Source organism: Epinephelus moara, chromosome 1 (assembly GCF_006386435.1).
Source record: "Epinephelus moara isolate mb chromosome 1, YSFRI_EMoa_1.0, whole genome shotgun sequence".
Taxonomy (NCBI): Eukaryota; Metazoa; Chordata; class Actinopteri; order Perciformes; family Serranidae; genus Epinephelus; species Epinephelus moara.
In genome coordinates, this window is record NC_065506.1 from 38,235,127 (window position 1) to 38,257,722 (window position 22,596).

The following is a 22,596-nucleotide window of genomic DNA, read 5'->3' on the forward strand; positions in this document are numbered from 1 at the left end:
ATGTGAAGAAGAGTACACTTGCAAGATAAATGTGACACTTCTAATGTCACAATGGAGGGACAACTACGCAGGTTGATTTTAGCGCTGTCATCGTGGACTATATTGCTGTCATTGTTCATTTTAGTCAAACCATACAGTTTGAAAACGAGGCGCGGCTCCAACTAGAAAACAATGTTTTGATGCATTGGATGTGCTGAATGTGCATATTAAGGCAGTACAGGAGGAGGTGCACATTAATAATCCTCCAGGACTGTAACATGCTCATGTTTAACCCAAACAATGTGTCATGTGACTGCAGTTGGTTTGGATCCAGGTCGGAACATGTTCTCACCACAAATGAACCGCATCAGAGTTCGTTTGTAACCAGACTGAGACCACCTCTTCAAGAAGGTCTCATTCCAATTGTTTTTATGCACATCCGAGTGCGACTGCTGTGTTCACACCTGCCCAAACGGACCGCACTTTGGGGGCAAACCAACCAAACAGGGCAGGTGTGAAAGCACCCTAAATGTCAGAAAATTGTGAAAAATGCCCATCACAGTTTCTCACAGCCCAATGTGATGTACTGGTTATTTGACAAACAGCCCCAAAACTCTAAGACTTTCATTTTATAATCTGCTCCTTTAAAACATGTAGTATAGTTACAGTATATAATTTTACAGCAAAATCAATAAAGGGTAACAGCTTTGACCTGGACTCAGCATTCATCCAATTTATTGTGGTTAAACTGTAAGTAAGCTTCAGATGACACCCCTGCTTTTATACTATTCAGTGTGTCCAGTTTACCAAATAGAGTAGCATTTTTGACACTCTGTGTAGGCAGACGAGGAAAAATTAGCCAAGCTGGTACTACAACATCAGGAAGAAATTACATTACACTGTAAGAGTGAGTTGTCTTTATCCTTTAAGTAATGTTTGCAACTTGACATGATGACGATAATGCAGACAGAAGCAGCGAAGCCTGATGTCAAATTCCTATCTACCAAACCCACAGTTGCTGGGTGCGCTGTCCCATCTGTGCAGACATGATAGCTGTCACACATGCATTTGTGGGAAATTGTCCAAATTGGTCATGGGTGTGAGACGTTCGAAGGGTGAAAACTGGGTGAAAACTGTTTTGACACCATTTCGCGTTGCCTTAGAAGCAGTGATTAATGTGACAAGAAGGAAAAGCAGAAGTAAGACATTTCTTCTAAATAACTTAATCACTAAAAACAGCTGTATGAACCGAAATGACAGATGGCAGTGTGTCCTGTTGTTCGTCACTCTATTTTGTCTCTGGTGGATCTTGAACACAGAAAAGCAGCCTTTGTTTGCCGCCGCTGCACACCAACAAAAGACAAGTGGTTACGTTCGACTCAAGACGCTTCTTTTGTTTGTCACTCCACCACAAGCATGCTCTGATGGAGCTCTTGATTTTTTTTGGCGTGAGCTGGCTCTGTCTAAGGACTCAAAGGCTGACCCAGTCACAGGAAGTGGACGTCAAATGACCTTTGTCCCATAAGGAAAGAAGCTGCTGTCATTTCATGTGGCTACTTTCTGAGAAATCTTCTGAAACTGGATCTGTTTATGAGTATAAATTCCAGTGACACTACTGATGGACCATATCAGTTCACAACAGGATCTGGCGTGAGAGGATCTGTGACTCTTGTCAGATCAGTAGCAGCAGTGGAGGATGACATCAGGCAATCCTCTATTCAGTATTGTTCTTGGGATGTGGAGGGGAACTGGTGGGAGTGGTGTACACATGCAAATAGAAACATCCTCAGACCATGTGGCTGCTATTGTCTCTCCCCGTCCCTTTCTGTCTCAAACCAGACTGGAGAAATGCCATCCAGTAGGCTACAATAGTGTGGTCTATCATTTTGCACTCAGATGTGACACATATGAGCCTGCAGCAGTATTATGACACCACTGCTATTACAGTGTCACAGTGTTGTTTTTTTTGTCTTTTTGAATTTAACATATGGTGCTGAAACTGTTCCTTGATTATTTAAAGATGTACTTTGCAGGATTTTCCAAAAAAGAAAGCAATGTATAGACACACACACATTACTAATCCCTCTCAATCATCACTTATGACCCACTAGAAGTGTGTGGCGGTATATTTTACTACAGAAACTCTGCCCTCTGCCTGCATTTTCTTAGTCTTTCTTTTCAGGAGGTTAATCGGCATGTGCCTCTACAGTGTTCAGGTGAGGTTGGGCTACAAAGAACAACACATTCTCACTTCCACCTCGTCACATATTCACGTTTTGGTCATGGACTTTCCACGTCCACATACGACATGAAAGGTACCCTGGGTGTGTTGGCTGTTGACGTTCTGAGACACCGTGTCAAGTTCTGCCTGTTATATGCATTGTCTTCTTTCAAGATACACTTCTGTTTTCACAGGAAATTTCAAAATAAATGCACTACGTCAGTACAACACGGCTAATTGACTTTTTTTTCCTTCGACAACAAAAGCACGTGGTTAGGTTTAGGCAACAAAAGAACAGGGTTTGCCTTTAGAATCTTACGGGGCGTGAACGCCGCTCTCTCGGGTGAAAGTCGGTGTTTGTTGGACCCATTCACCACCACTCCCATCCGCCCCAGCCGGACCTTTGCCACCTTAACTTAAGTCTTTGTCCCGCTCCATTCCCCCCTAATGTCGCCAGGCACCATTAAACTATAACTGCAACTGGCTGTGTATCATGCCGCAGTTAAAGGACGCCTTCTATCTTTGATGTCTGACGCTGCAAGTCACTGCCCAAGTGCCGGATTTCGACGAATTCAGAGTGAGACTGGGCTCTAAAGAAAGGTAGCAACTAGTTCCCAGACTGTAAGCAGCAGACATCCCAGAGACAAAGCATCAAAAAAACACAAATATGTGGAGAAACACCAAACTAATGTGAATGTGGGGATGGCTTTTACTTTCATTTTCACTGGTGAACATGTTTACAATAGTAACTGTAGTCAGGTTAATAAATCAACACTTTTCTGCTCTGCTACTTTACACCTCTACTAAATTACATATCAGAAGGAAATACTGTACTTAACTTCAATGCATTGCTCTAACACTTGGCGGATAGTTCGCCTTTCAGATTAAGATTTTACATACATTCACAAAATCTGATGCATTGTAATAGATTTAACGACCTGCAGCTTATTTGTCCAAAATCAAAATCAAACAAACTTGAAACCAAAATGCAAATGATGCACCACATGAATGAAATGCACACAGGCAATAGTAGTCCGTTGGTAATACAGATGTTTGTGTTCTTGTAGTTTATTCATCCTCAACAAGCAAACAAAGAAATCATGGCTCCTCCTGCTTCTCTTGCCCTAGTTAGAAAAACAGCAAACCTCCCAGGTGCATGCCTGTCCTCAGGGGTGGTTAATAACAGATAACAAGTGAAGCACATGGGTAAACAGGTAAAAAAAACAACAACTTTTCATGTTCATCTTTAAATTCTGTACCTACACTCTTTACTCAAATATATTTTTAAGCCAGTAATCTACTTTTTACTCCACTACATTTGCCATAAATCTGACTTTCATTACTTGTAACTGACAAGGTTTCTCAATTGGTAATTTTCACTTTAAAGTAAGTAGTAACTGTACTTGAAGTATAGATTTTCAGTACTCTGTCCACAACTGCTCATCCTATGCAAAAGATAAAGTCTATAAAAAGAAAATATCTGGAATAAATCAAACAATCTGAACGTTCTTTTAAATAGCTCCCATACAACCCGATGGTACCTAAAGTCTTATTTTTCTATTTATTTACAGCCGAAAACGGCACAATAAAAACATAAAAGATATACAGTTACATGTAGAAATATTAGGACGCTTACACACAATGACAAGACCCAACCGATTCATTCATCCTTGTACTTGTGAGAGCTTTAACGTCAGGCAGAGAGACCAGTTCACGTAGTTTCAACTATTTTTAAATAGAAAAAATTAGCTCCAACTTCACCTGCTAGAACATTAAAAAAACTGCTGATCAGAAATAACAAAATAGTTATATGATAACAGTCTGAAAGCAGCCATTCTGTGTAACAAGTACTTTTAATTTTTTATTTTTTATTTTTACAGTAGTTGAGGGCCTACTTATCCTGCTTTCTATGTTATTCAGTAACTTTGGGTTTTAGACTGCTTGTTAGACAAAAACAAGTAATATGGAAAAGTTAACCATGAAAGTTACATTCAGTTGCAGCCTTACATATGCATGATTCTACTGTGAGCAGGTCATATGCAGCATAAAAACGTCTTACCCTCGTCCCATTCAAACCCAGATCAGCTTGTCTGGAGCCATGTCTGTATGAGCAGCATAATAGCAGCTTGTTAAAGAATTAATGTAGAACAGAAGAGGAGCAGAGAGTGGCCTGAGGGATGGTTAGAAGAGACTCGTCTGCTTTGAGCTCTCTTTACAAGGATGCTCATTCATTGGTCACCGGGGTAAAGCACAGAGAGGATATCTGTGTGTGTTGCGTCGTTCTTATCTCACGAGGGTTTGCAGCAGGAAAACACACAAACAGACCACGAGCAGCGGCGTGCGCATACACAAAAACACAACTCTAAGAAAAAGAAAGTGACTTTGTTTCCAGCAATGCAGATCACAAGATGATTCCCTCTGGGGTTAGACAGGCCTCCTGAACTTTGCAGAAAGTTGTTTCTGTATAATTTAAGTTAGACTCAAATAGAAACTCCTTCATACATAACTTAACACCACACTAATGTTCTTGTAATCCCCTCACTGAAAACGTCACCTTACCTTCCCAGTGTCCTCACAGTGACACTACAGTCACAGTGCTGCGGCCTTCTCAGACTGCAAACATCCACCCTCCTCTCTGAGCGAGCCGCCAGGATCTCCTCTCTCCCTTCCTTCCTCTTCAAATCCAAGCAGGCAGCCTGTGTCTGCTCTACCTCCTTCTCTCTCATGTTTTTCCTCCCCCCCCCTCCCCTTTAAACTCTCTCCTCTCCTCCTACTGGTACTGATAGCTGGAGGGCTAGCACTCCCCCCTTTCCTCCTCTTACCCGTCTCTCCCATCCTGCCACTCAGTCAGCCCTCTGTCTCTACCACGGTTCACGCTCCAGCCCAGCCAGTAGTAGCCATTCATCCTCTTTCCTCTCCCACCCACTGCTTGTTTGGAAACGCAAGGCCCTTCTGGGCTGCTTCCCAGCACCACCGGCAGTTTCTCACTCCCTTTCTTAATCTCTTATCTCTACTCTAATCCTTCACGCCACAGGCATGAGACCTGCCCATCTTCTGCCAAGACAGGTGGACCCCAGAAGGAACGTCTGCAACTGTAGAGCTTGTTAGCAACTGCAGCAGTGCCAACGGCAAGATGATAACATTTTCAGAAACTGCACAATGTGGAACGTGTTAAAGCCCAGAAAATGATCTTCTAACTCTTCTGTGTCTGAATTTTACACACACAGCTTATGCACTGTAGCTTTTAATGTCTTGTCTTTGAGTTAGTTTTCATTTTTGGCGCCATGTACCGAGAGCATAAAAATAGCTAATGGAAAAAAAGAATTCTCTCATCCTTTGAACAATCTTAATAGTATAAAAGTAAGCAGATAACTTTTTTTTCTCCAGCATTTAATGATACAAATTTAGCTTTTAAAGCAGCTGTGCGGAACTTTTTACCATTTATAAAACTGTCCCTAGCTCGTATCACTCCCCCTTGAAGATCCGCATATTTATTTGAACTACCAACAGCGACAATAAAGCCTTTCTCTCTATGGCTATTTAGCGTAGCCTGGCTCGGGTCGGACACAGCGGAAGTCAGCAAACCAGAGTACGGCACCTGGAGGCGGAAGTAAGTCTGCACGCCCGCAGCGGCCCACAGCCATTAAACCACAGAAGAAGAAAGAGCCGTGTTTACGAGTAGGATTTAAGAAACAGGCTAAATGACATGTAGTAGGGATTAGTGAATGATTTCGGACACATTGCACACTCTTGTACAGTAGGTGGTGGTATGCATCTGGAAGTTGTTTGCAATCCGCCAATAAATTGAGAGAAGAAGAAGAGCCGTGTTTACAGAGAGTGTTCTTCAAGTAAGCGGTACGCAACGGGCATTGCTGAACACATAACAGTTTTACCAGATGTATCTATAAGGACTTCATGGCGGATAAAGAAGGAGCACCATCTAAAAGAAAAAGAACAGAAGAACAGAAGAAAGCTAAACGGGACAGTGATAGGGCTCGAGCTCAAACGCGTGTAAACCTCAGTCGGGCATTCACCAAGTGGAGAGAGCTGTGAGATTTGAAACTGGTTTTAAAACTGATCCTGAGTTGGCCCTTTTCCTAATTGACAGGTATGTCATTTTTGTTTTTACTTAGAGAATATACCGCAACTTGTTAGACGTTGTTTCACTTCAATATATGACGACAGGCAGTTGTCCTCAGTTTATAAGAAATTCAGAGCTACACCAGAGCATTTATAATTTTCCTCTTGCTCTCCAAAACAAATGCATGCGGTAACTGCCGGTTGCAGTCGAGATTTTCCAAATGAAGCTGAAGGCTGCAGTCGGAATTTTGCGACACCAGGCTGTGGGTGTCATACCGCTTTGACCAAAAGGGGCGCTATAATCAACGAAAACGGAAAGTTCCGCACAGCTGCTTTAATCAACTGAAATGATCTAGAAAAGTTCACTACTTTATGTATTAAATATTAAAATCCCAGAGGTAAAACTTTCACATTTTGTATTTTGTTGCGACATTTCTACATTGGGCTCATTGTAAGAAAAAAGATCAACATCTTACGCTTAATCTGATAAACACAACTGTGATTTCATGATCTGTTACAAATTGTAATTATTTAATCCTGCTCTAAAAATATATACCTTTTAGGATCAACAGTTTATGTACCAATAATGCATTACCAACATGTTGAATGAATTTTTACAAGCATGTCAAATTCTTTAGAAATGCCCTTCAGTGTCAAAGTCAAGCCAAGTCACGAGAAGAAAATGTTGGCCTGGCGTTACTGTGAAACACAAACATGTTACATTTGCACGTTTCATACACATCATACAGATGTTTCTAAAGTGACATAATAAACTAAGCACAAAAAGTAAGGAAATCTGCGTTTGGTAGATTTTTTTCTTTGTTGTAAAAATGTTTCTTGGCAATAAATCTTATACCGTCGGAAAGCCTGTTTATTAAGGAACATGTATTTGTGGGATGAGCAGCAGAGCTGAGTATGTGGGTTGCGCCCATGAAAAATTTGCCAAATCTTCTCTGCTAATGCCAAACAGCTTTTTTTGTTGTTGTTGACTCTTGTTTGGTGTTTGGTGGATTGGATGATTGAAGTATGAAGAAACAAGACATACTGGCAATTTAACAATTTATTCAATTAACAAACAGGAGCCTCAGTAGCGTGTGGAGAGAAGCCTGCAAAGCTTCAGACGACTGCTGGGATCCACCAATCTACAACACCAGGTGTCTTTTGGCGAACGTTTGGCTACCAAACACCAATGATATTTGCAGATTTGAAATGACAACCATGAACCCTCTTAAACCTCCCATAAAGGCACTTTACAGTGCACCGCCACTGGCCCAAAGACCTCCAAAATGGGGCTCCTTAAAGTTTGCATACAGCTGAATGTTCAAATATCATTTGACTGAACTGACCTTAAGGGGGGCATAGGGAGCTAGATGGGCATCTTTACCTAGGGCCCCCCGGAGTCTAGGATCGCCACTGATTAAACCTGGGTGTATTTTACCAACCTGTCCCTGCTTTACAAGAAGATTTTGTGCCACTAAACACAGGTGTTTAAAGCAAACACATTCTTTTCCGAGACGATTTTTGTGCCTAACCCTAACTACACATTAACCACAGCTTTGTTGAGAAACATTAAGTTTCAATGTATCCACAACAAAAGAATGTACACATGTAACGTATCCTTGGCTTGCAAAAAAAGTTCAATGGGAACATTTTTCTGGCACTTGGGTTGCAAAGTCTGTTTTAGCTTCTTCTATTTATATTGTTATAATTATTATAATGTGAAGAAGCTGTGTGTGATTTATGTTTAATATGTTCTTTGACCCACATATCACAATCATCATGTTGCTGTGGTCTGAAATGTATCAACAAGGTGCGAGCAACACTTGAAATAGATGTTAATTTGAGCATCAGTGTTTGTTCCTGTTTCAATGGATGACTGTATTATTAAAAATAATCACATGATATAAAAAAACACTGACTAAACTTCTTTGCCAGGAATATGTGATTTTTTTTCCATTGACAAAATAATATTAGGAAACCTGTAATCCTTAAAATTTCTTGCTGCATCCTCTTGTAATGCATATTTACAGGTTTAATGGAGCTGGAGATAATTGTGTGAATGACTCCAGCTCCTGATCCTCACTGATAAACCCTGAAGTCTATCTGTGAAGACCCCCGGTCAGGTCGATACACTGAGGCAGGTGTTACGGTGAAAATTGTTTCCCCTGACGCTTGTCTGTGTGTTTGAAATGTGGGTGGAGCCCTGCAGGTTCACTGTGAGGGCCTCTTTGCTTGGTGTGTTTCCACCTCTGTGTGTAGTATACTAGTTGTGCATGTGTGTCCGTTTACGTGTGTGCGTCCACGTCTGGCCATGTGTTGTCTGTTTGCAGCAGTATACGTTTACTGTAGTGTTCATGGCTGCAGGGCGGACCACTCCAGAGAGTAGAGTGTGTTTATTGAGTTTTTTACGTCCTGCCTCGAGACACTGCTGCTGCTCTGCTGCACACTCAATCTTTCTCTTTCCTCCTCTCTCTTTGAGGTTTAAACCCTCCTTCTGATGTCCTAAAAGCAGCAAATATTTGTGTCTCTGTTAAAAACAATCACCAAAATATAAAACTAGCTGTCGAACTGCAACAAACCACAAAATAAAATAAGTTATTTAGGAATGGCAACATCACATGGCTGTGCTCTGCCATCATCCCAGCTGCAGTCCAACATCCACTCTCTTCTCAAACGATACACAGTCAATGCAGCATACTGACTCATTATGAAACATAAAAGGCCATTCAAACTCTACCAAATCAAATCAATGGGTTAAACTATTCCAATCAAGATTTCCTCAATGTTGGTGCCAAATAAGGAAGTAGGGCCATCTGAGCTCACATTCAATAGATACAAAGGGGAAATCTGCAGGGCGACTGCATGTCCTGTCACTCAGACACAGTGAAGTCCTGTCAAGCCACCATGTCATGTTCTGTCTCTTCCTCCTCTCCCTTGGCAGCGACTCTGTACAGTCATTTATGATGACTTCCCTTCTCTGCGAGGAGTAAATATCACAAAAAGCGAGATATCCTATTGGTTCTTTTGGCCAAATTTTCTCTCAGTGTGAAGTGGGATCTGACACAGGAAGTGTCACAGCTTGGCTGAAAGCGCTGGAATATTTTCTGCACTGCTATGGCAATGGCTGATGGGAGAACTGTGCCTGTAAAAAGGCTTTTGTGTGTTGTGGAGCTGCAGATTATTAGAGTGAAGTATTTGCATTGTACCAGCTATCATTGGCGTGTGTTAATCATCTTCAAAGCAGTGATGTAAAGCCTAAATTTATCCTATTCAGATAAAATACATTTTCATTTTACAAGTGGTGTTTATATCATTATCAAATATTAATATAAACTGTATAAATGTGCAGTGATGGATTGTTAATTTGTTTGTTTTAAGGACGTTAATGAGTCTCCATAGACACAAACACTGTGCCAGGACTTTAAATAAAGGAAACAAAGCAATCAGCTATTTTTAAAAGATAAACATAATTGAGTGGTCAGTCTATTAACATCAGTGTGGTCTCCACTTATTAAATTATATACAGATAATACTCTGCTGGGATTGCTTAAAACCCTACAAATGAAATGTATGTATAGAGTAAGGTTGCAGTGATATAATGGTTTCAAGGTATGCTGTGATATAAATGTTGCTTATACCATGTACATTTGCTTATCTAAGATACTGAAAACAAAATGCAACTGGACATTGAATCTCCCCTTTATTTCAGTTATTTTCAAAGGGGAGAATTTTGAAATTGACGACAAGTTTCAATTCTAGTAATAAAACGTTTGTTCAACCAACAATAACCCTTCTGTTTTCATGACAATGATAACGTGATCTTTTCTGAGATGATTATCGACCATGAAAGTCTCATACGTTTGCACCACTTCTATAGAGTATCATAGGAAATGAGTCCCAAAACTCGGAAATGAGTTAGCATTTTTGCACTCCTGGTTCCCTCGTCTCAAAGTCAATAGGATTTTTTGAATTGGTTTTGGGTTGGATGCCTGAAATAAGGTCTGAGGTTAACACAAGCTTACACAATTTTGTTCTACAACTTAAATATATCATTGAATACCTTGCTCATGAATTTTGAGGCTTTTATGTGTCTCAAAAAAGTTGGTTGCTAACAAGTGGCTGAATGAGACTACTGTACATAACGTCATCATGCCGAACATATCTTTACAGACATGCTGTGTGGTGGTAACGTTGAGTCATGTGACCGTGGTGTAATTTGTTTATAGCCTTACATTAGCTTTTCACTCCTGGCGTGTGCATTTAGGTTTTAAAGATCATAAAAGTAATGTTTATTTGTGAAGATTATCTTGCTGAAAAAACACCTGTAAAAACCATGAACGGTTGTATGCCACAGAGCTTATTTTCTGCAATAATCCAAAATCCAATGGAAAAATCCCGTAGGCTTTGTGACAAGGGAACCAGGACTATGCTAATTTCTATGTTGGCCTAAAGACAAACGTCATCCCTGCAGCACTCTATTGCAAAGGATTAGGATTAGGCTTATTTACAACGGACAATATTGAGTGAAACTGGAAACAGATCTGTTCAAGATTCCATTGACAAAACATAAATATAATACACTAAACAAAAGAAGAGTCCATTGGTGAGGTGAGTCAAACAGCAGGAAAGAGAGAGGGGAAAGAGCTGTTAAAGTTTTTACATGTTAGAGATTACAGCTGAAACTATAAAGAAATTATTTTAGAGGAGAGCTTTGGTGAATTATTATTATTATAGATATGGACGGAGTTACCATGGGGTGCAATATTCATGGAAGCTGTAGTTTTTTCTTTGCCCAGAAAATAATCATTATTTAACTTCATTAAAATCGCAAAAGTTTTGATTTCTAATAGCAAGTGTAGTGGTTGCAGAATTGTCTGGTCGAGGCTATGCTGGATGTGACGTCATGATTTACACTCCCTATAAACGAGGCATTAAGCACATCAAGTTAAAGTCTTCAGTTGGCAACAAGGTCTTGCAGCTGTTGTAAGTCATAACAAAATATGAGCAGTCAGTAAAGGAGAAGTTGGCACCTCATTGCAGGATGCACTTAGAAGTTTCCATGAGACAGTAGACTACAAGCCCACTGATAGACCAAATCCTACTTCACAAAATATCAGTTGAAACCGATGCATAATGCCTGATGCACACAGCCATGCATGCAAAGTTTGCTCACAGCATCACACACACACACAAAAGTCAACAAAAGGCACAGCCAGCTCTGCAGGCGATAGCAGCTGTGATCAAGTAGCAAATGGAATAAAATAAACCAGAGCAGAATAGATTTAACACACCTGCTCCAGCAGCCCAAAATGAATCAGTCCATCTGGATTTTTTTCCTTCAGAGTTTCCAGATGGCCACTTCAGGAATGTTGGAAAGGTAATCTTTTATTTGAGCCTGCATTAATTTCAATCAGCTGAATAGAGAGGTCACAGGAGCTCCTGGCGCTCACACAGTCTCCATTATTGAGCCCATTAATGTCTATTATATCAATCCTGGAGTTTCTCAAACAATTAAGACGACACACAAACACACCACAAAGCCTCAGCTGTAATACATCACATTAAAGTGAACAGGAGGGCTGGGTGAAAGGGTGAAACTTTCCTGTTATTGATGTCAGCTCTTCAACCAGCAATAGTTCATGTCCTCAATTAGCAGGTGGGGGTGGGGGTGGTGCTACGTGAACTGCACGTGTCACATCTGCAAAACTACAGTTTACCTCTGTATTCCAAAGCCTTTTTACTGGACACATGATGTCTCTTATAAAGCCACAGAGGAGCACTGCAGGTGTGATTGTTTTACTGTATGCTGTGTAGGACATTGCGCAGGCCGAACGGAGCCTCGTGTCTTTGGTTCCATTACAGCTGCTGGCACACAGAGTAGGGTCAGAGGTTCAGAGGTCAATCAATTACTGAATGTCTGAGAGCTTTAATGGTGAGACAGACATGTAAAGGTGCTTCACTCAGTGATTCAAATAATAAAAAAGATAATCCGCTGCATATTAAGCCTGTCGCTGATAGGTGATGTATTTGTTGTAAAGCTTAAAGGTGCATTTAGCATCATTTGTGACCACAGCACACTGTATGTCAGCCCGGCAGACATTCATGGTCCCCAGAGGGCAAAGCTAATGACATTCCCATCAGCCCCGTTGTACTGTGTGTTTTTTTTTTTTTGTGTGTTTTTGGGCATTTTTAAGCCTTTAATTGATAGGACAGATGAGCGTGAAGGGGGGAGAGAGAGAGAGGGAGTGACATGCAGCAAAGGGCCACAGGCTAGAGTTGAACCCGGGCCACTGCGGCAACAGCCTTGTACATGGGGCGCCCGCTCTACCACTAAGCCACCGATGCCCCGTACTTTGTGGTTTGTGCTGTATAGCAAATGTTTACATGCTTCCATGCTGAAAATCAGTGGTGCCCCCAAGGAGGGGCCAGGGGCGCATCCATGGCCACCCTGGTACAATTGTGAGCGCCCCCAGTGGTCCCTGCTGGCAAACATAATTGGAAGCCACTGTTATGAGGCTGTCATTTTTTTAAGCTAGTGTGAATTCAATATCTTGAGAAACTTGACAACCAGAGGCATCTGTTGGTACCAGCCATGTCAGCATAGCTTGTTGGAAAGGGGGCTTAACAATGCTTCAAATTTCGGCTAAATTTCGGCTGGGGAACAACTAGCATGGCCATTTTCAAAGGGGTCCCTTGTTAAATCCGCCAGTTTTGCTCTTTACAATCAACGTGTTCCTTCAAATTAAAGCTATATATCTGTCTTTAATGAAAGGGACAACCAGCCTTTTTGAAGAACAATGAATCACCTAAGATACCAAACACATTAAAATGGAATTATTGTGGAAATTAAAGTGTTAACTGTACTGTAAGTAGTCTGTGCACATCACATTATTAGTAATATTGACTAAAATAACCAACCAAAGTTTATCAGTATACAAATCCTTAATTCTCCATATTGATATAATTTTTAACTAGCCTATACCATATACTACAATGGCCTAGTTCAATTCCTGAAATTCAGTTACAGCTTTTGGTTTTTGGTGTGCCACCTCAAGATCTTCAGTGGCCCCATCTGGCTATCCCTATCAAACATTTCTGAGGGCGCCACTGCTGAGCATGGTAAATGTTACCTGCTAAAAATCAGCATGGTATACTGCCACTGAGAGCATGTTGGCATGCTGATGTCAGCACTTAGCTCAAAGCGGCACTGTGCCTAAGCGCAGCCTCACTGAGCTGCTAACATGGCTGTAGTCCTGTTTTACAGATGGTGCCAGCCGATGTATCAGTGTGCTGTAGCGAGCTGGAGCAAAGAGAGGCGGGACAGTCTGTGGACATGTTGTAGCTGTAATATTGCAGTGTCTAAATAACACTCATAATGGTTGGAAAACACAAGTAATACATTGAATCTTAGCACGCAGAAACAAGACCATGAAACTGTTAATGTCTTAGTAACAACAATGATCAAATAACAAAGTTAAATAAAGGATTACTCTGTATACAGTCTCTGTGCCATGGACCAGAGCCTGGTGAAACAGCGGCCAGTGCTGTATGGTTCTGGAGTGTTTGTTCATGATGATAGGGTATTACTCTGCCGTAATGACAGGAGATGCAGAGGCTCAGCTAATGGCAGCTCTTAGGCCTTAAGCCAGCCCCATTAAGCAGCGGTAATGGTGCAAAGAGCACACTACCCAAGGACAGGAAACCCAGAAACCCAGCTGAAGGGCACTTATCACAGCGCAAGTACGTGGAAGAGTGGGTGTCCAGGAATCCATCCATCGCATCGCGGTGTAAAACAAGGTTGATGAAAGCAGTGTAATCATCCAGGTAATATAATTACTATGGATGTATACTGTGGTATGTCCTACACATTTTGCTCACAAACACTAGTCTTTTCTTCGTACTACTCTCTGGTGGCTACAATATTTTACATCCAAACACATTTTGTCTAATTCCACTTAAAAGGTCAGTCATGGAAAACCAGAAGAAAGGTCTAAATTAATAATCTCCCCAGTGCTTGCCTTTCCTCTCCCCAAGGAGTTTCTGCCACGTGCTTTTTGGAGCATAATGATGCGAGCTGGGCCTCACACCCCGATGACAGAGGGGGTTTGCAGACTCAAGGTGAGGGAAAAGTCCAGAGGAAAGACAGAGAAACAAAAGAGGACATGTGAAGCACGGTGACAAAAGAGAAACAGAGATAAAGGGAGGCGGACGCCGCCTTAAAGAGAGAATAAAGGGACTCAAGGTGAAAGAGAAGACAAGATAAGAAAAGAGAGGAAGGAAAGGGCGGGAGGAGACCAACAAAGAGTGATGAAATATTTAAGGAGACAAAGAAAAAAGCAGACAGAGAGGAGGAGCAGAGGAGGCTCTTACCAGACAGAGATTAACTCCCCTCTGTCAGACCACCTGCCTGCTCTGCAGCACACACAGAGCCAACTCAAACTGTCTGCAGAAAAATTATGATATTTTCAGTATCTATAAACTCACAACTGAAGCATCGAAATGATTGAAGTATCAGCGTCCAAGAAGCATTAAAGCTTCATCCTCATTCTTTATCCTTACAGCAATTCCTTCAGATGACAACTTTCTTGCAATGCCACTTAATTGTCATTCACTGTCCTTATCACTGTAGATTATGTTTTCAAATAAAAGTTTACTTTTAATACTGCAGCAAAAGCCGTGTTAATTTGATGTTGCAGTTTGAGGAGACAACTTGAAAAGTAAAGATAATTGAAATTATGTTTTAGGAGAAAGCTTATAGACTTTTCACAGAAGCAACACTAAAGAACGTTGATTTATGTTGTAGTACACAAATCTCATCAGCTCTGAAATAAAATCCCTCTGGCTGTGCTTCAAATTGAGAAAGCCAAATGGCGCTGGACCCGAGACGCAGGAGCAGAAGATGAAGGAAACGAAGGAGAGCACTTTAATCATATTATTAAACTCCATCATTGAAGTACGACCACAAAAACAGCTTCGTGGAATCGTTAATCATTCGGCCAGTTATGATTTCAGATCTGTTACGATATTGCATTTCAAAACTTCAAGGTGATTGCTGACGGAGCAGGCGGACTTGCAGGAGGTTGGATCATTGGTCATTTAAAGGAGAGTCATTATATGCATGTCACGCAGGTGCAAGGCCATCAGAAAACAATGTAAGTGAAGGAAAGGTTTTCATCATTGGTCATTTAGCCCAGAACCTGGAGACTGCCAGGAGACGGGGCCATTATAATTACCTTTTGTACGGGAAATACAAAGGAGCTCTGTGTGATGGGCATGCTAACACTTTCGCCTTTAGTATGTTAAGAAACTGCAGGTGGCTGAGGTGGATTTTACAAGATATCTGAAGTGCACTGAGGTGTGCTTGTGTCTCTGTGCTGTCTGTGTAACTGAGTGTATTCCTGTATGCACACAGATCTACAATGTCATCTAAGGACACAAAGAGATGATCCTGGTGCCTGTTCCTTTATCAGTTATTAGGTGACCATCCTTTCACCAAATTAAGAGAGCCAAAAGAGTTCTTTAAAGCAGTGGTTCCCAACTGGTCCAGCTACGGGGTCTAGATTTCACCTTAGTTGTTAGTAAAAGATCCACACAGTTTAATACTTTCAGCATTATACTTGGTTTGGCCATGTTGTCGAGCTACTTAGCTGTCTCTGTCAAGAGGCTGTCCGTTAGTCACTTACTCTACAGCAGGAAACCGCACTTCAAAATAAAAGATCTGTGCCGGAAATTCACTGTACTTCAAAAATAAAGTGTGTTTTTTTTTTTACAAACTTGACACGTTTAACACGAATTGGACGTTGGGAAGATGGCGGGAAGTTCACCAAAGTTCATTAATTTTCTGTAACGGCATATCCTGTTAGGGGTTGCGGGGGGTTTGGAGCCTATCCCAGCTGACACTGGGCATTGCGGGGGGTTTGGAGCCTATCCCAGCTGACACTGGGCAAAAGCAGAGTACACCCTGGACAGGTCGCCAGACTATCACAGGGCTGACACATAGAGACAGACACCCATTCACACTCACATTCACACCTACGGGCAATTCAGAGTCACCAGTTAACCTGCATGTCTTTGGACTGTGGGAGGAAGCTGGAGTACCTGGAGAAAACCCACACTGACACGAGGAGAACATGCAAACTAAACAAACCAGGAACCCTCCTGCTGTGAGGTGATAATGAGAACCACTGCCCCACCGTGCCGCCCTCATTTACACATACTACCCACGTTTTTATGATGCAAAGCTGGTTGAAAATCAGCAAAGTATCCCTTTAAGCATGTTAATCAATGCATAAACTCTGCAGTGCACTAGTGCATGACCAGCCTTTGTCATGGAAGACATTTTGACATGTCACAGTCAAAAAAGCAGAGGTATAAATTAGGGATGCACAATATTGGATTTTTGACAATATGCAGATATATAACAACCTATTTGGTCGATAACCAATACTGATATCAATATATCCACTTTTTTCCCAACCTAATTTTAGTGATCATCAAGTCTCTTCTGTAGTGGAATTAAAAACACGCATGTATGCTCTTATCCTGATGGCCCACCAGCAGGTGGAGACATGGTGATGGATTCATTCATTTTGCAAAATAAGAAAAAGCACGTTGGCCAATTCTAATAGTTCATTTTAAAACCAGTATCAGCTGATACTAATGATGTGCTGATATTATCGTGCATCCCTGGTGTAAATAAAAAAATCTAATAATGGCCAAATTCCATTTAGCTGCTTCAGTTTCAGGGTCTGGGTTTTGTGCATGCTGGTTCACTGTCACACTGTCATGGCTTACTGGGACACTTGAATAGAGCCATCATTAAAGGTAGGGTCTGGAGGATTTTCCAGTTGCTGTTTGTAAACACACATTCAAATTCGGCCCCTCCTATCAGGCTCAACTCTCCCGGGTGTACGGAGCCTGGAGGTACAGAAGAAGGCTTCACAGAAGAGGTTCAGGCAAGGCTCGTGCTAGTGCACGCTCGGACACGCTCAGGCACGGCACCTGCGCTCTCTCATTGGCTGGGGAAATCTCCGCCCAGAAACGGTCCGAGCTCACAAAAACATCAAAATACAGTTAAAGGGCAGGAGCTCTGCAAACAGAGTCACCACCACACGAGTAGAAGCCCATAGGTGATGATTAAGCAGGATTTCATTTGTACATGTCTATATTTTGTTTTGTTTGAAAAGCCTCCAGATCCTACCTTTAACTGTTATTAGCAGTAAGAGACTTGTTAATTTATAACAGAGGGGGCGACACCCCAGTTAGAATAGAAATGCTCCATCAAAATTTAATAATTCTCAATAATTTATCGGTTATAGGTCTGGGTTCAGATAGGATGGTGTCTAGGTCCTGTCCACCTATTAGTGATCTCGGAGGGGATGGTAAAGGAAGGCAGGGATATAGTTTTCTGATTTTGCTAACAATGGGGATGGTCCTCCCCCAAATTGCCCACAAGTCATTAGGAACACCTGTGCTTTTCCCCCGTGACGAATCAAATTGTCAGCTGTGAAAAGGCCTAACCAAGCATCCTTACTTTCTAAAAAAAAAAAAAAAAAAAAAAAAAAAGCCTCACCAGAGAATACAACATAGAAAGATCAAAAAGAGTGGGCAGTAATCGGTTCCTCTTCTCCATTAAAACCATCTATCAAATCATTTACTGGTTCAAATATTAGTCATCTCTAATACTCTGAACTCGTCTGATCTTTTCAGTGTATTTATAGCTCAGTTTTTCATAAGTCCGGGAATAGCCTCTTGTTCATTCAAACTGAACGAAACGAAGAGCTTAGAACTTCAGAGCCACAGAGACTCAGTATGCCAGGCGATCCTGCTCGACTGTGTCAAGGACCAGATGGACTGAACACCCTTTTGGTATCTCTGCCTCCTCAACCTATCACTTGTCTCTTTTCTCTTTCTCCTGTGTCCTCTCACTATCTCATCCTCTCACTCTGCCTCCCTTCGCAGGATTGGACGGACGGAGAGCGTGAAAAAACGAACGAGACAGAACGTGGCCAAGCTTAGTGCCAGACCATCTGCCTGGCCAAGGACTTCTCAGTTCCAGACAGTGGCCGTCTGAACCTTGGCAACAACGATTTGTGCTGTTAGAATACTGATCTTCTGTCATTCATGTGATACTGCTTGGAAAGACATGGAAGAATATGATAATTAATCCAAGAAGGAATAGAGTCAGAAGGATCTAATGTTCTTCAGCCCAATTTCCAATCGACATCTCAGTGCCAAAAATACATTTACGTATAGCAACCAATACTATGTTTTCAGTTTTGACAAAGTAATTTGAGAATTAAAGTTCCAGGCATTGATTAAACCCCCAAAAACTCAGTGTTCATCAACATTACATGTTTAGATGTTTTTTTCTCTGAAAAAATAAAAATAAATAAAAAATAATAACCTTTGTGCCTTAAAGGCCTAGTGTTTAGGATTTAGTGGCATCTTGTAGTGAGGTTGAAGAACTGAAACTTCTTCCGTGTGCCAGGCATGTAGGGGCACTGTGGTGGCCGACGTGAAAACGTGAATGGCTAGCTCTCTAGACCCAGTGTTTGGTTTGTTTGTTCTGGGTCTGCTACTGAAGAACATGGTGGACTCCATGGAAGAGGACCTGCTCCACATGAAAATAAACGGCTCATTCTAAGGTAACGAAAATGCAGTGATTCTTAGTTTCAGGAGATTATAAACTAATGAAAACATATTTATGAATATTATACACCATTTCTGCCAATGGATGCCCTTCAATCCTACACAGTGGGCTTTTAAAATCGCTTAAATGTAATTCTACACCTTGCGCCATGTAACACACATCAAGTGTTGCCCCGAGTCATTACTACTTTCACTGAAAGATCTGTGCTTCCTCCACCTAAGCATTAGCTTAAAATCATGTGTGGACAGCCCCTAATTAAACTTTATTACTCACCTGAATTGCCAATCTCCAGAGCTATGACTAACCAGGCAATATCTTTTTTGGCCACTGTCTTTATAATGACTGGATTGTGGGTCGTTTAGCTCGGGATATTTCTCAACCTCAACGACAAGTCTCTCCTCATCCATTCTTTGTCACACATGAGACATAGCAACGGCTACAGAGTTCTCTTTATACATAAATGGTGAGGAAAGGAGTCAAGCTGCCATAGGAGCAGAGAAAAAGAGCTGCTTCGGGAGCTGGTATGTACATGCAGAGAGCCAATGGGGGACAAATGCATTTAATTCCAGGGGTGGCAAGGCTGGACATAGGACAGGGGTGTGAAGTGCTGCAGGGATGGCGTCTTGGAGTGCCAATGCGCATCTAGCTGCCATCAGTGTGTGGTTGCACACTGAAAATAATCAGGGTGTTTTATTTGATGTTTGTTGTTGGTGTGTTTTGGCAATACTTATGAGATTATGAGATACAGTGTAATGTGTTTGTATTTTCACACAGGCACGGTGCGAGATGAAATGTTATTGAGTTTCGTGCACCGAAAGGAGTCATTCTCTGAGCCATGGAAAGCATGAATGAGTAAATTTCTTCTTCGTTACAGGTTGACATTTTGGCCTAAAGTTGGTGCTATAAGAATCAGGGAGAAACCTGAAGGTGACCTTGAATTTTCACAGCAAATTTCTCACCACTCTGTCCAGTAGTTGCTGAGATATCTTGAGATGGTATCGACCTCTGCTTGACTGAAGGTGCAGATGCCGGATACCAACAGCGAAAGGATATTATAGAGCCATTTGTCTGATAGAGTTACTCAGGGCAATGAGATAACAAACGTCCTTGCACAGGAACCTTGTACACATCAATATCATATTAGAGCACCAGGTCAGTTCTCTGTAATCTGTTTTAGTTACTCACAATTTAATGGACTAGTCGATTCACATTGATGCTTGAAGAGAAATGAAGTCGTCAGAGAGGAGGACAGGAATAAAACTGTAGTAAAATCAAAGCGAGGGTAACGAGACAGAGCTTCTTCGTGATGCTGTTAAGAGGGTTAATTGGGCCCAAAGATTTTTCCTCCTTCTGCTGGTTCCCTGACACAAATTAAAGATGTCACATCGCATGTCGCAGCCTATTAACACAGGCGGAATACAAAGAAGGGGGACTATGTGTGAGACAAACAGATTGCAGCAATTCTGGCACCTTTGCCAGCTTTAAAATGGAGGCAGGGAAGCTCCAGATGTTTCTGTTTATTCAGAGCAGCGGTCATGAGGAAAGACTTCTGATGGGTTTTTCTACCACAGTAAGCAGGTTAAGCCACGACAGAAGTGCCGAGTGGAGATCATGAGTGTGCACTGTTCAAAATCTGACAGGTAAGATGAGGGAAGAGATAGTGCTCGTCACCTCCGGTTAAAACTACCATATGCTCTCCTGCACATCTGGGATAATCTCGCCAGTGTCTCTTCAATACTCTCTGCTTGAGAAAAAGATACATACTGTGCACTTCAAAAATGTGCACACACGCACACAGAGAGGACAGAAAGGCACAGGCAACAGTAATCGCCTTTTGCATCCATGTGTGTGCTTGTTAAGCCACATTTGAAATGACAGTATTCCCATATGTGGGTGAAGGTTAATGTGTTGTGAATTTGACCTATTTCAGAGGAGCCACTCTGCTGATGAGCTCACCCGGGGAAAACTAACCACAGGACTACAATACTAATGCTGCTGTCATTCAACATCCACGTGCCTCCATATGCGTACTATCATTTTTCCATTGGTTTATTATAAAGTTTATATAAGAGCATCCCACTCACATGGCTGGACAGCGTTTGGATGGCTCGGAGTAAGCTGGATATCTATCATATGGTCACTCATGCACATCGTTCCAGTCTGTTGCATTGATCTGTTTATTGCCAGCCTGTCAATTGGACCTCTGCAGTACAGTAGACCTATGTGTCCCAGTTTAAAAGTCAGCTGTAAAACACAGACCTCATTTCACAATCCTCAGTGGGGACAAATATTTAATTTTGGCTGTTATTCCAGAAGGGATTCTTTATTGGCACCATCTTCTCCCTGCTGGATCTGCTCACTTCCCAAGTAATACTTTGGCTAACTGTATAATCTTCACCACCCTCGTTTCTTTGTATCCCATTTGTTTTTGTGTTTGGGTATTACAGTGGTTTTGTTAGATTGGACAGTAATATTCTCAAATGGATCAGTGGTGATACATATTTAGAGTACACACATTTATTAGACACATTTAGAGCTGATCTGTACGATACACTGAATGTCCCCATCGGACAGTTTGTCAGGTTGTACTTTAAAGGAACAGTGTGCAGGATTTAGTGGCATCTTGTGGTGACGATTGCAGAATGCAACTACCTGAAACTTCCATCTGTGTTCATAGTTCAGGAGGTTTTTAATAGTGCTGCACAATTAATCGCAATCGCGATGTCAGGCTGTGCGATTGCGATAAAAGGCTGCGATTTGCAATGTAATGTAAATAAATGTTAACGTGTGTGCCTGTGAACGTGACTGCCTCTCCTGTAGTGTGTGGAGTTTGTTGACATCACGTCCACAAGCTATCCTGGTGCGTGTAGCCGGCGTGCAGCAGTGACCAACACAGACGCTGAAGAAGAGCATGAGCACGACCATGAACAGGCGGAGTTGGTGGCGAAAAAAACGTCTGTTACATGGCGATACTTTGGATTCAGGTACGGTGACATTGAACAGAAAGACGTGCTGTGTAAGTGTAAAAGTTAAAGTTGCCACGTCCCGCGGCAACACGACCAATCTATATCAGCACTCGAGACAGTACAGGGAAAAGTAGGAAGAATGCATGCGAGAGAAAGCCGAGCCGTGTAACGTTAAAGACAAAGAGACAACTGAAAGCCGCCAGAGCCTCATAAAACAACATCCAAGCACAGTTAAGCAAACATTTGTAAGTGTCACAGGGAAATCATGGACTCCATAACAAATGAAAAACTGAGCAACTTTGCTCGGTTTCAGCCCACTTGACACGCTGCTGTGTTGTGCTATGGCGTGCTGGAATTTGTCATTTACGTGACAACGCCTAAACACAACATATGCTCACTCCGCTGTGTGTACAGTGCCGTGCTGCACTGCTGTGTGAGCAGTTGTTTGACTATGCTCTGTCTGTTGATGGTTATTAACACACTGTCCATAAAATGACTATGTCAGGTCAGGTCAGTGCCCCCCTAATATAATGTAGTGGAAACACTGAATCAAGCAAAAAGAATAATGATGCCATTTATGTGTTATATTGTAATCGCAATCGCAAATCGCGATATTGTCCACTCAAATTGCAATCGCACGTTTTTATAAAATCGTGCAGCACTAGTTTTTAACCAGGAGCGGAATCATCTGCAGAGGT

At 41.8% G+C, this 22,596-nt stretch overlaps 1 protein-coding gene across 2 annotated transcripts in view; it reads right to left on the reverse strand.

The window, feature by feature from the left end:
• The window catches only part of coro2ba (coronin, actin binding protein, 2Ba), a 67,875-nt gene that overhangs the window by 23,305 nt on the left and 21,974 nt on the right, over window positions 1-22,596 (reverse strand). Inside the window, exon 1 of one of the 2 annotated variants that reach the window (XM_050045496.1) lies at window positions 4,760-4,930. The exons of the other annotated variant lie outside the window; for it this stretch is intronic. The gene's annotated coding sequence lies outside the window, so the exon portion shown is untranslated. Of the gene's footprint in view, window positions 1-4,759; window positions 4,931-22,596 lie in introns of those variants that run through there. 2 annotated transcript variants of the gene reach the window in all.